This window comes from Panthera leo, chromosome B1 (assembly GCF_018350215.1).
Source record: "Panthera leo isolate Ple1 chromosome B1, P.leo_Ple1_pat1.1, whole genome shotgun sequence".
Lineage (NCBI taxonomy): Eukaryota > Metazoa > Chordata > Mammalia > Carnivora > Felidae > Panthera > Panthera leo.
In genome coordinates this window covers 122072013-122084394 of record NC_056682.1, presented here as the reverse complement: position 1 = coordinate 122084394, position 12382 = coordinate 122072013, and the positions used below count along the sequence as shown (strand labels likewise).

The 12382-nt window shown below is 36.7% G+C and overlaps 1 pseudogene; it reads left to right on the top strand.

Annotated features, from left to right (window-relative positions):
• Nucleotides 1-845: 845 nt before the first annotated feature.
• Nucleotides 846-2307, top strand: LOC122218456 (annotated as a pseudogene).
• The last annotated feature ends 10075 nt before the right edge of the window (nt 2308-12382 follow it).

Sequence of the window (12382 nt, the reverse complement as noted above, 5' to 3'; positions counted from 1 at the left end):
CATAGAAAGCACTGGAATGAGTATGTTAAAGGGGGTTGAGAAGAAAGGAAAAGAATCCAGAATCATCAACAGAAGAGAAACCAATAGATGACTAACAGGACCCACTTGCTCTTTTCCATTATAGATTTCACGTAGGCCTGATCTGCCACGGTTTGCACACCGCCCATTATGTTTTCAAGTAGTTTTCCAGAGCACTTTGAAGACGTTTGAAGTATTGTACCTTTCGAATCCCTGTATGATACAGTCACTGAAAATGTTATGCTCAGCCATATATGCCTATTTGCATGATGCTACAAAACTTGTTTTAGAATTTTCATTCATTTTGTATTTTAAGAGTCCTAGAATATAAACAATTCTTTTGTGTTCATCACTTTTCCAGTTTTTGATTTTTCATTTTCATTTTTACCAAAATTATACATGCATATACATATGCAAAACTTTTTTCTACAAAGCCTCCTAAGAAAAGCAGCTGTACTTGCTTTCCTGCTTTTTCCTACATTTACTCTTCCCTACAAGCCACTGCTGTCAACTTTCGAAACTTATTATTTTGTTTTTTTCTTTCCACATCTCCAAGTAGCATGCATATATTACTAACTTGGTTTTGCTTTGGACATTCCTATTAACTTTCCATTTGGGAGGATGAAAATTTGGGGCAGTCATTACCACAAAAATGCTCTACTTCTGGGGGTGGAGAGAGTGAGGAGGAAGAGGAGGGGGGCCATCCCACAATACCAGGCGGGAGGGCAGTAGGTGGTTTGTATCTGGGCTGTGAGGTGCTCAGTGCCTCAGACGTTGCTGCTTCTGTCTCTTTAATGCGAGAGGAAGCAATGCAGTGGAATTGATGGAAACTGGCAGAGCTGTAGATGTTACTAGAGGAGGAGATCCCTGTGGCAAGATGGCACTGATGGAGAGTTACCAGAATCTGACCCGGGTGGTGGACTACTGTGAAAACAACTACATACAGGCTGCAGACAAGAGAAAAGCTTTAGAAGAGTCCAAAGCCTACACAACCCAATCCATAGCTAGACTTGCTTCTCAAATAAATGTACTGGCCAACAATGTACTCCAGTTGCTGGATATCCAAACCTCTCAGCTTTGGAGAATGGAGCCTTCCACCAATCATATGTCACAGACCATGGACATTCATAAAGAGAAAGTGTCTTGAAGAGACATTGGCATTTTGACAACAAATAAGAATACACCAAGAACTCACAAAATAATAGCACCTGCACATATGGAGCGCTCTGTAAGGTGTATTCAGAAACCTATTGACTATACAATTCTGGATGTTGTGGGCCGTGGTGTCAAGCATGGAAATACCCAGCCTGCAAGAACTGGCACACTGTCCAGAACAAATCTTCCTACTCAGAAACCTCCAAGCCCTCCCATGTCAGGCCGGGGAACACTGGGACAAAATACTCCTTACAAAACCCTGGAACCTGTTAAACCCCCAGCAGTTCCTAATGACTACATGATAAGTCCTGCTAGGCTCAGAAGTCAGCATAGTCCAGGCAGGACGGCTTCTTTACACCAGACACCGAGGACACACAGTAGAAGTAGTGGGGGGGAGTAGAAGTCGAGAAAGCAGTGGAAGCAGCACTATTGGCATCCCCATTGCCATGCCTATATTTCACCACCCACTATTGGACCAGCAGCCCCAGGCTCAGGTCCCAGTTCCCAGTACGGCACAATGACCAGGCAGATTTCTCGACACAACTCGACCACTTCCTCGATGTCTTCTGGTGGATACAGACGAACTCCCTCTTTGCTCAATTTTCTGCTCCTCAGCCTCATGTTAACGGAGGTCCACTTTATTCTCAGAATTCAATTTCTGTTGCTCTCACCCCTACCCCTATGCCTCAGTTGACTCCACAGATAACCTCTCACAGGCTTCGTGGCCAGGATGTAGGAAAGCATTGCTGATAGTCCAACTCCACCACCACCACCTCTCCCAGATGACATTCCCATGTTTGATGAGTCTCTGCCTCCGCCACCACCCCCAGTGGATTATGAGGATGAAGAGTCTGCAGTAGTTCAGTATAATGATCCACATGCAGATGGGGATCCTGCTTGGGTCCCAAGAATTATATGGAGAAAGTTGTGGCACTATATGATTATATGAAAGACAAGGACGATGAGCTATCATTTATGGAGGGTGCAATCATTTATGTGATAAAGAAGAATGATGATGGCTGGTATGAAGGAGTCTGCAATCAAGTGACTGGTCTGTTCCCTGGGAACTGTGTTGAATCAATCATGCGCTATGCTGATTACATTTTTGCTTTTAAAGCAGGTTCTTCTTATTAGTCATACTGTGGGATTATTATGGTTAACAGAGTTGTCTTAAAATATTTTCAAACGTGCCCATATTTTCAGGACATGCTGTTTTATTGGTATAATTGAATGTCTACCTGTAGGCATAAGTCTTTGAGGCAGTTTGTGTATTGCTAATCAGCAATTAATACAGGAGGCTGTCCATACCTGATAATGCTTATGTACTTACACAGTTAACTTTATGACCAGCCTAAGTATTCTGGGGGAGTGGTGTAGAATATTTAACAAATCATGATTCAGACCGTACCATTACATGTTTCCATGCGGCATGGTTACTAACGCTATGTCAGACTAATATTAAAACCAGAAAACTACAATCCTCGTGCTGGTCATACTTTCCGTTTAGATTTTCTCATTATTGAAATATACTATTTGTTTAAAGCATGCATACAAATTTATGTATTGAAATATACATAAAAAATCCAAGATGCTTCCAATTTGTGTAATATTTACTTGGAGTACTCGTACTTAGGTCTCATGAAATGAATTGAGTCTCTAAGGTCTCTATGTGAAACAAAACAAAGGGTTATCTGTAATGTTGTAATTTGTACCTAAGTTTTTTAATGGGTGAATTTGCGTTATAAATTTTTTCCATTCATAAATACATAAATGAACCAAAGATTTTTGTCCTTTCCCTCACTGGTTTGCTTATAAAATAAATGAGTAAATTTAAAAAATATTCTACTTCTCTCTTGTTTCCCGAAAGAATAACAGAATAATTTGTTATTAGGACTATGTAAATGTTACATATAGGTGAACCATTTAGTTTGCAGTGTTTTTTTTTTTCCCCTTTACCTAAACAATTCTGTTTTTCCTAGGATTAAATATTGTTCGGTTTTTTTTTGTTTGTTTGTTTTGTTTTGTTTTGTTTTTGTTTTTTTTTTTAACTAGCTTAGTAGGGCACTTGGGTGGATCAGTTGGTTAAGAGTCTGACTCTTGGTTTTGGCTCAGGTCATGATCTCGTAGTTTTGTGAGTTTGAGCCCCACATCAAGCTCTGTGTTGACAGTGCAGAGCCTGCTTGGGATTCTCTCTCTCTCCCTCTGTCTCTGCCCCTCCCCTGATCGTGCTATCTCTCTCTCTCTCTCTCTCCAAACTAAATAAACTTTAAAAAAATATATAGGGGCGCCTGGGTGGCTCAGTCGGTTGAGCGTCCAACGTTGGCTCAGGTCATGATCTCAGGGTTCGTGGGTTCAAGCCCCGCGTCAGGCTCTGTGCTGACAGCTCAGAGCCTGGAGCCTGCTTCGGATTCTGTGTCTCCCTCTCTCTGCCTCTCCCCCACTCATATTGTGTCTCTGTCAAAAATAAATATTAAAAATTTAAAAAGAATTTGTAAAAAACTAGCTTGATTTTGTCTTTATGCTTACATCTAATTCAATGCCCAAAGCATCTCCAGTTGTTTAGTTCTCCACTTAGGACAAATAGACGCATCAAGTATCTCACCAGTTTTGTCTTTAGAGAAATCTTACTTGGAGTCTTTGACATGCTCCAGAATGGTCTGGGTGTGCTCTGAATCTGGGGCAGCATGCTCTTTTGGATTCCTATGGCTGCTCTAACAAATTACCACCAACTGGGTGGCTTCAAACAATGGAGATTTATTTTCCCCCACTTCTGGAGGCCTAAAATCTGAAGTCCGTACCACTGGGCAGAAATCAAGTGTCAGCAGAGGTACTAAGAGAGAAGCCATTCCTTGCCTTTTCCAGCTTCTGGTGGCTGCCACATCCCCTGGCTTGTGACCACACACTCCAAACCCCTTCCTTCCCTGCTCCTTTCTTCCCCCTCCTTCTTCGTGTTGTCTTTGGGAGCTTGTAGCATGTTCTGTTTATCCCTGGTAATCTGAAATTTTACAATGACCAGTTCTAGGTGGATGTATTTTTATCCATTTTACTGGCATTCCGTGGCTTTTAAAAAAAGATGAGGGTTGGGGCGCCTGGGTGGCTTGGTCGGTTAAGCGTCTGACTTCGGCTCAGGTCATGATCTCACGGTCCGTGAGTTTGAGCCCCGCGTCGGGCTCTGTGCTGACAGCTCAGAGCCTGGAGCCTGTTTCAGATTCTGTGTCTCCCTCTCTCTCTGCTCCTCCCCTGTTCATGCTCTGTCTCTCTCTGTCTCAAAAATAAATAAAACGTTAAAAAAAAATTAAAAAAGATGAGGGTTAACTTTAAAGTTCCAGAAAATTTACTTAAACTGTTTTATTAATGCTCTTCCTTCCCTACCCTTCCCACCCTAGCTTCTCTGTTCTTTTATTCATTCTGGAACTCCTACTACTCAGATACTGAATGTTTTGATATACCACTCTCATTTTCTGTCCCATGCCCCTTTTTCCTTTTTTCCATCTCTTTGTGTTTGTGCTCCCTCCAGCTTCAAATATCCTCTTGAAATGAAGGCACAGTTGGCATAGTCAGGGTTTGCAGGGCATGACACGAGCCTCCTGGGGGTTGGGAGTTCCTACCAGCCCAGCAGTGGCACTTCATCTTTAGTTCCAGTGGTGGGGCAGGAGGTGGGTTGGAACCGAAGCCTGTAGTGATGAGCAGTATGTACCAGCTCTGAGAGCCCTTCTGGCTCCCAGCAATGAAAAATTTTATTTCTAAGATTAAAAGCTTCTACTTTTGCTAGTTTTCCCTAAACTATCACCTGTGAATTGAGACATCTTATGTTCATGGAAACAGGAGCCCTGATATTTTGCTTACCATGCTTGTTAGTCCCCTGAGAAATTGTGAAGGATATTTATACAACGATTGATGAGTTCATGGTCCAGTTAAGACCTGTGCTACACCTTGAGCAGCTATAGCTGGATAATAACACATCTCAGTTTGCCAGAGACAATTACTATGTGTGTTCCCAGAGTGATTATGAATAGCTTACTCCTTGCTTTCAAAAGTGTTCTAGTTTAGATGATTAATTATGTGGTCACCCTACTTATACTTGCATGTGAACTAGGACAGAGGCTCTAGGACATCCTGGACTTAGTCAGCTACAAAAGGCCTCCTTGGAATAAAGAAAACTTCAGAGTTTCAAGAGTTAGAGCTTATTGTTTAACAACTAGCTTTGACCCTTGTGACCCGTTTCAGTTGTATTGAAACAATTAAAAGAGTAGTACAGAATATCACTTAGCTAACCTTTACTACTTTATGAATAATATAAGCTAGTCTGGGATTAGAGCAAAGGCTGATGTGATTTTTGAAATTTGATAGTCTCATAAGAAAATTACTCTCAGAAGCTGAATTAGAATGAATCAAAGTCTATGTTCAAAAACTACATAAGAGTTAAATATTTAATTTTGTTAGGAAATGATTATTACAAAACCTTAATGAAGTGGTCACTGAAAGATTTGAAAGTGGTGATCAATTTTTATTTTAAAACCTGGAAATGGATTGTTGCATAAGAACAAATAGAGTTATTGGAATGAGAATAAGTGGAAAGTCGTAGTTATACCATAGTTTTAATCAAACTGGTATTGGAAGAGATTAAGGGTCATAAATGTGAATTTAGGTGTTCTTTTCTTTATCTTTTTCTTTTTTTCTATTTATCTATCTACCTATCTATCTATTTATTTATTTATTTATTTATTTATTTATTTATTTATTTATTTAGAGTTACAATCCAGAAGCCATTCTATGTGCTGCTAGGGTAAACAACAAAGACAGAACTTGTTTATTAGTCTAAACTGCATGCTAAGGGGAAATTTTAAAAATCCTGGTTTGCACAGCTAGGTGAGAGATCGTCCAGGTAAGCAATTTAAGGCATTTACCATATCAGCAAATAGGAAAAAAAAAATTTCTTTTCAATTAAGGCAAATCAGAGGAAAAGCAAGATCATTATTATGTAAGAGTGATGTTTCTGGTTTACTCTGGTTTACTCACCTGGGAAATCCTGGGATTGTGGTAATCTTGGCAGGATCTAGTTGTCTTAAGGTTGATCACTGTAGTCTCAAAACAGAATTAATGTTTGTGTACTTTAATGTTAAAAGTAAATGTCTTCCTGGAATGCCTTGTCTGGAATCTAAGTTGCAGGGAGGAGAAGGGAAGAATGGGAAAGGAAGAAGGGAATAAGTATTTCTTCTGAGTCTAAATTCAGGCCTTGGGAAAGTAGAATCTAATCAAGAAAAGTTGGAGTGAAGTATATTCCTTTATAAGAGAAAGTTCAAAGGCACCCTCCCACCCCTCCCCCATGCTTAAATAAAAATAGCAGAAAAGGTTTAAACGAGTTCATGAGCTATTTATGTGACACATAGTACCTTACAAGGACATTCCAAAGCTCTTACAACACTCAAGTAGTGGGTGATTTCCAAGTCTGAGGGTTCTGGGGGGCTTTTGAGCAGTTTTTGCTTATTTATTTTAAAATTAACTTTATTGATGTCAATTTTATACACAAAAAATGCATCCATTTTCAGTGTATACTCAATGAGTCTTGACCATTAATAGAACTGTAAGTCCACCACAAACAAGATATAAAACATTTCTATCCACCCCCCCCCCAAAGTTCCTCTTTCACCCCTTTTGCAGTCAATTCACCTACATACACCAAGCCCCAGGCAACCACTGATGTGCTTTCTGTTAATATAGATTGCTTTGCCTATCCTATAATTCCATATAAATAAAATCATGCCAGTACAAATTCCTTTGTGTTTATTAGCTTCTTCAGTTTTTGAGATGTAAGTATCTTGTGGGTATCAATAGTTGGTTCCTTTTTATTATTCCACAGTGGTCTGTTGCATGGATTTACCATAATTTGTTCGTCCATTTACTAGGGGATGGACATTTCACTTGTTACAATATTGGCCAGTATGAAAACAGCCACTATAAACATTGTGGACAAGTGTTTTCATTTCTTTTGGATAAATATCGAGGAGTAGATTTGCTGGTCATGTGGTAGGTGAGTGTTGAACTTTATGAAAAATGGCCACACTGTTTGCCAAAGTAGTTGTACCATCTTACAGTCCCATAGGCAATGTATGTGAGTCACCAACATTTGATACTGGCAGTCTTTTATTTTATTTATTTATTTATTTATTTTTTCCCAGAAAATATTTTGTGATATTTATTTATTTACTTATTTATTTTCACTATTAATATATGAAATTTATTGTCAAATTGGTTTCCATACAACACCCAGTGCTCATCCCCAAAGGTGCCCTCCTCAATACCCATCACCCACCCTCCCCTCCCTCCCACCCCCCATCAACCTTCAGTTTGTTCTCAGTTTTTAAGAGTCTCTTATGCTTTGGCTCTCTCCCACTCTAACCTCTTTTTTTTTTTTTTTTTTCCTTCCCCTCCTTCATGGGTTTCTGTTAAGTTTCTCAGGATCCACATAAGAGTGAAAACATATGGTATCTGTCTTTCTCTGTATGGCTTATTTCACTTAGCATCACACTCTCCAGTTTCATCCACGTATACTGGCAGTCTTTTAAATTTTAGCCAGTGTATTGGCTGTAGTGTAATTTCAATGTGGTTTAAATTTGCACTTACTTCAAGATGAATTTTGAGCATTTTTTTCATGTACATATTGACCATTTGTATATTTCCTTTGTGTGAACTATTTAAATCTTGTACCTATTTTTATTTGGCTGTCTTTTTACTATTGAATTGTAAGAGTCCTTTATGCATTCTGGATATAACTACTCCATCAGATATCTGTGTCAAGAATATTTTCTCCTATTCTGTGGTTGGTGTTTTCACTTCCTTAATGGTGTTATTAAAAAAAGCATTCGTTTTTAATTTGGAGAAAGTCTTTTGTATCCATTTGCTCTTTTGTGATTAATACTTTTTATGTCCTGAGAATTATTTCCGTAACCCAAATATGCAAAGAGGTTTCCTATCTACTCTCCTTGAAATGAGATAGTTTTAGCTTTCACATTTAGCTCTATGATCCAATTCAAGGTTTTTTGTGTGTGTGTGATGGGAGGTATGTGTTGAGGTTCTTTTGTTTTCATATGGATAACTACTTGTTCTAGTATTGTTTATTGAAAAGCTCTCCTTTCTTCCATATATTACCTTACCACCTTTGTTTTTAAAAAGAAATAACATATGGGAGTGCCTGGGTGGCTCAGTTGGTTAAGTGTCCGGCTTCAGCTCAGGTCATGATCTCGCAGCTCGTGAGTTCGAGCCCCATGCTGGGTTTTGGTTTGACAGCTCAGAGCCTGGAGCCTGCTTTGGATTCTGTGTCTCCCTCTCACCCTGCCCCTCCCCCACTCACACTCTGTGTCTTTCTCTCTCTCAAAAACAAATAAACATTTAAAAAAATTTAAAAAAAAATAAAGGTTAAAAAGAAAAAAAATAGCATATGTGTGGGTCTATTATTTTTGGAATCTGGAATCTCTATCATGTTCTATTGCTATTTGTGTATCCTATGCCAATACTGCACTATTTTAATTACTATAGCTTTACAATAATCCTTGAGTTGTCCTACTTAGTTCTTATTTTTGAAAACTCTTTTGGTGATTCTTCCTTTGAATTTTCATACTAGTTTTAGAATGAGCTTATCTATACAAACACACACACACACACACACACACACATAAACAAACAACACCAACCTGTATTAAATCTATAAATCAATTTACAATTGATAACATATTTGTTATCAATAGCAGTCTTGTCTCATCTAACCCATAAACATGGTGTATCTGTTCACTTAGCATCATCTATAATATATGACAATAATGTTTAGATTTCAGTGTATGATTCTTATTCATGTTTTGTTTTACTTATTTATTTATTTATAAAGTTTTATTGATTTAAGTAATCTCTACACTCTAGGTGGAGTTTGAACTCATGACTCTGAGGTCAAAAGTCGTGTGCTCTTCTGACTAAACCAGCCAGCCCCCGCTATTTTTGTTTATTTTATTCCATAGTGTTTCATATGCTGAATGATACTATAAATGATTATGATTTTATTTTCTGATTTTTCATTGCTACTATATTAAAATATAATTGATTTTTGTCTATTGACCTAGTATTCACTAACTTTGCTAAATTCATTTCTAATCCTAGAAGCTTTTTGGTACATTTCTTAGGATGTTCTCTGTATATAGTCATGCAATTAGTTAATAAAGGCAGTTTAATAAAATACTTCTTCTTTGATATTTAGGACTTTTGTTTATTTTTCTGACCTTAATCACTAGTTTTGATCTCCAGTACAATGTTGAATTGGTAAAGGCAGAATTTCTTGCCTTGGTCCCCAAAATAGGCATATAGTTTTAACAGTAAGTATGCTGCTAGCTTTAGGTTTTTCATAGTTTGCAAAAAGCTTTTTAATCATTCATGGATGTTGGATTTTGTCAAAGTTTTTCTTGCATCTATTGAGATGATCATACAACTTTTCTTTTTTATTCTCTTATGAATTTCACTTACTCTGTGGTGAATTACATTAATATTTGAATATTTGGATTCCTGAAATAAATCCCACTTGATCATAATTTATCATTTTTCTATATTGTTGAGTTTGATCTGCTAATATTTTGTTCAGATTTTTTGTGCCTACGTTCATGAAATCTGTAGCTTTCTTGTAAAATATTTGTCTGGCTTAGTTATGAAGGTAATACTAATGGTAAGATTAGTTGGGAAGTGTCCCTCTTTCTCTATTTTCTAAAGTTATTTGAGTAAAATTGTTACTTTTTTTCTCCTTAAGTGTTTTATTGAATTGACCAGTAGAGTCACCTAGAAATTGAGTTTACTTTGTGGGAATATTTTAATTAAGACTCTAATTTCTAAAAATAGTCATAGGTCTCTTCAGATTTTCCATTTTTTCCTTGAATCAGTTGGTAACTTTTTTATCTGTGTCTGTCAAGGAATTTGTCCATTTCATGTAAGTTGTCAAATTTAGTGGAATAAAATTGTTTATATTATTCTCTTAACATTCTTTTAATGTCTGTAGTATATGTACTACTGTCTTCTGTTTTATTCCTAAATTTTATATTTGTGCCTTTTTAAAAATTGATCTAATTAGAGGTTTATCAATTATATTGTTCTTTTCCAACTAGCATTTGATTTCATTGACTTCTCTGCATTTTCTTTGTTATTTTACTGATCCTCAATTTTATCTATATATTTTTTCTACTTACTTTGGGTTTAATTTGATTTTAATTTTTTAGTTTCATAAGGATACCTGTATCAGCGATTTTAAGCCTTTATTATTTTCTATTATTATCATTTAAAGCTATAAAGTTTCCATCTAATTTCTGTTTTAGCTGCATCTCACAACTTTTGATATGCTGTGTTTTTATTACCGTTCAGTTCAAAATATCTTACTATTTCCCTTGGTTTTTTTTTCTTGACTCATAGTGTTCCAATGTTTGGAAGTTTTACAGATATATTATTATTGGTTTCTAATTTAATTTCAGGTAGTCAGAGAACATAGCCTGTATAATTTCAATCACTTCAAAGTTTTTGGGAAGTATTATTATATGGTCCAGGAGAAGGTTCATCTTGATGAGTACTCCAAGCCATTTGAAAAAAAAAAATGTGTACTATTTTATTGTTGAATGTCAACTAATGTCAATTAGCTCAAGTTGATCAGTAGTATTTGTTGGTCAGATACGATTTTCTTACTACTTTTTTCTATCAAGTATGTATATGAAAGTGCTGACTTCTTCAGCTTTAGCGATTAGATTTGCCTACTTCTTTTAGTTGTAGCAGTTATTGATTCATGTACTTTGAAGTGTGATTAAGTATATGCTTGTTTAGGATTGCTCAGAATTTTTGATGAATTACCTCCTTCATCTTTGTGCAACGTTCTTCATTATCACTTGTGATACTCTTTTTTTTAAAGTGCACTTTGTCTGAAATAAGTAGAGCTATCCCAACTTGGTTGGTTAATGTTTAGATGATGTTCTTTTCCCCCATCTTTCCATTTTCAACCTGTATATGTCTTTATGATGTAAGAGGGATTTGTATGAAGAGCATATTGTGTGTTGCATTTAAATTTAATTTGACAATTTTCTCCTTTTAATATGGGTATTTACATGATCTGAAAATAAATTATTATCAATTTTTCATTTTTATCAAACCTTCAAGGAAGGGATAATTAATTCCATGTTATTTAAGCTGCACCGACCATATCAGATCATAGAGAAGGAAAGATTCCTAATTATTCTATGAAGCCAGCACAACGCCAACAAAGAGCACCAAAAAAGAGAAAAAATTACTGGGGGAAAAAAATCTATTTTATGCATATTGGTGCAAAATTCATAAATTAATAACAAATAGAATCACCCAGTGTTATGTTAAAAATAACAAACAAAAATAACAAACACACAAGCAAGTGGGCTGTTTTTTAAAAAGTAATAGGTGAAAAGAGGTGAAAAATCATATAAATAGCTCCATAAATGCTAAAAATCCCGTAAAGGCATTTGATAAAATTCACCTTATGTCCCTAATTTTAACTATTAAAGTTTTTTTTAATCATTTTATTTTATTTCATCATGATAAGTATACTCTTTTTAAAAATTTATTTATTTATTTATTTAATGTTTTTATTTATTTTTGAGACAGAGAGAGACAGAGCATGAGCAGGGGAGGGGCAGAGAGAGGCACACACAGAATCCGAAGCAGGCTCCAAGCTGTCAGCACAGAGCCCGACGCGGGGCTCGAACTCACGAACCGTGAGATCATGACCTGAGCTGAAGTCGGACACTCAACCAACTGAGCCACCCAGGCTCCCCAATAAGTATACTCTTTAATCCCCATCACCTATTGAACCCATCTCCCTCTCCCCTCCCAGTTTGTTCTCTATAGTTTAGAGTCTGTTTCTTGGTTTGTCGCTCTCTCTGTCTCTCTCTTTTTTTTCCTTTGCTCATTTATTTGTTTCTTAAATTTCATATATGAATGAGAGTGTATGGTATGTATGTTTCTCTGAATGACTTATTTCATTTAGCATTATACCCTCTAGATCCATCCATTTTGTAGCAAATGGCAAGATTTCATTGTTTTGTTTTTTTTTATGGCTGAACAATAATCCGTTGTGTGTGTGTGGGGGGGGGGTATAGATATCACTTCTTCTTTATCAGTTTCTTTCATGATTATTGGTCTGTTGAGGCTGTCTAATTCCTCTGAG